The sequence below is a fragment of the Rattus norvegicus genome, chromosome X, assembly GCF_036323735.1.
Source record: "Rattus norvegicus strain BN/NHsdMcwi chromosome X, GRCr8, whole genome shotgun sequence".
In the NCBI taxonomy this organism is placed as follows: Eukaryota; Metazoa; Chordata; class Mammalia; order Rodentia; family Muridae; genus Rattus; species Rattus norvegicus.
The window spans coordinates 121,258,592-121,261,194 of record NC_086039.1 but is presented as its reverse complement, the minus strand read 5'-3'; positions in this window follow the sequence as shown (position 1 = coordinate 121,261,194).

Genomic DNA, 2,603 nt, shown 5'->3' with positions numbered 1-2,603 from the left:
CCCAACTGCGTTTTTGTTTTTATTCATTATCCATTCTGAAACAAGTTGTTTTCTGTTTTTGAAAATATTTTTCTCAACACTGTATCATGATTTTGGAGTCTGGCAAGCACAGAGTTGAGTTTTGAACATTATTAAAGTTCAGCCATTGGCCCTTAGCTATTTGGTCCTCCTCTATGTCTACCTCCAAGCTTGACAGACACTTTTATGGGTATCTGGGTAACAAAATGGTAACAGCTCTATACTTTACCCTAACAGTCTGAAAGGCTCTACTAGTCACAGACCTCATCTACTGTAAGGTGAGCCTCACTGCTGAACTCTGAACCAGAGGATTTTGGTGTGTAGAACATCATGCTCGTGACTGCAACGAAGCAGGTACGGGTTACCACCCTTCCTTATTTCTGGTCTTATTTCTGTCTTCACACTGGGTCATCATGTATTCCTAACTTCCCAATGGGACTGCTATGTCTGATCACACAATTCTAAAACCCCGAAGACAAAGTTACACTACACTTCAAATGACAAAGACGTACAAGGAACACAGAACACTTGTAACAATTCATGTGGTAGGACTGAGCAATTTCTCTATTTTTACTATTATCTTTGTACAACAAATAAAAACAAGGAGAGAAAAATCCTATGAACAACAGGTGAAAAGGTGAGAAACTCAGCAAGTCTCTTTAGAAAACAAAGTATCTCAATTACAATAGTTCTACATAGATTTTACTCGGGCCTAAAGAACTATAAAGAGTACACATAGAAGCCTAACCACTATCATGTTCACTGGGAATGTAACAAAGAGGGAATTCCTGAATTAATGTTTGATTGTGTGTGGTGTGTGTGTGTGTGTGTGTGTGTGTGTGTGTGTGTGTGTACACACATGAGTGTGTGTTTCTTCCTCTGTAGAGCAGTAAAGATTTGTTTTTGCCAACAATGGCTGACTTAGAACTCAGGTGACAGAACACACTTTGAAGGGATAATTCAAACAAGCTGAAAATAAAATACTTTCAGCCCTCCACTTTTTTTTTTTTTGGTTCTTTTTTTGGAGCTGGGGACCGAACCCAGGGCCTTGCGCTTCCTAGGCAAGCGCTCTACCACTGAGCTAAATCCCCAACCCCAGCCCTCCACTTTTTAAAGGACCTGTTAATACATTTCTAGAAATGATAGGTTTTAAAATAAATTCCTATTTTTTTCACTGATTGTATATATTCTGTGGAGAAGAATCAAAAGAAAATCCATAATATTTATACACTACAAAAATGTTGCATTGAAACAACATTTCCTATTTAAAAAGAAAAACATGTTCATCCAGTTGCTAGGAGCCAGTTAACAAAAACTAATGCCCCTAGAGAATAACTTTTAAAGTAGAGATTATAAACTTTACATAGTATTTCATGGGGAAGTGCATGGATTAATAAGCCTTCCAACTTTGGAACCTAGTTTCCATTAGACTTTAGGAAACTATAGACTTATCAGACTGAGAAGTATAAATGCAGTGAAAAAATTTCAAGTTCAAAGATCACAGATTTTACCATATGCTAACTGCTGCTTAATTCAGCAGTTGTGGGTTAGAAACACATTCTCCCAGAACAAATATTAAACTTTTCAAACAGTGATGAAGTGAGGAAGGTTTCTCCAAAGTTAGGGATTGAAGACATGAGACATATAAAAAGCTGAAGCGCTTAGCAACATTTAAAAGAAAATCCTGTACTGAGGCGTAATAGCACACACCTCTAACCCCTAGCACCTGGAAGGCTGAGGCAGGGGGAACTCTGTGAGTTCTAGGCCATCCAGGGCTACATAGTGAGACTCTGTCCCAAACAAGAAATCTGATAACATAAAAGACACAATTGAAAATGTTTAATATTTTGCTTTCATCATCAGGAAACAGCTTAATTAAAATACTGACTTACTATATTTTCCCTTATTAGCACTCTTGATACTCATTTTTAAGATATTACCCTATATTAAATATCAGCTTAGTTAGGAATAGTTTTCTTATATTGGCACACTAGACTTCCCAAAACTGTATTTGAAATAGTTTTGCACTGCTGGGGATGTAGCTCAGGGCCTCATCTGCCCGTGTTTTAACTCTGAGCTCTACCCTAGCCACTGAAAGAACAATGTTCAGTGATTATTAAGAACCTGAAACACCTAATGCTCACATTTTCTAGTCCACAATCTGTGAGTTAGCCATTTGGTTTGCTTGGTTTGAGAGCAGAGGTAGAGTTAGCCTGAAATACATTTCTAGGGCCGAGTACAGCAAACAAGTCAGTTTTCAAACTCCAGAGTTGCTGTGTACAGCAACAACTTCATTTTCTTAAGAGAAATATCCCCTAAATAGTTCCTGTCAAGTCCACTTGTAACACATTCAAGACAAGATATGAACCCCCAACTTGTTCTGGGGTAGCGGCAGACACTGTGTGGGGCTAATGATGGTCACACCAGATCATGATGTGAGATTTAAATTCCTCATTCATCTGCCGCTTTCTCTCTAGGCCACCTTCCTAACATAGCAGGACTTCATTCAGAATTTGGACTTTTAAACCAGAAGACTAGGGTAGATCTTAAAAAGCCCCAAGTAATGTACTAATTATATCTACAAG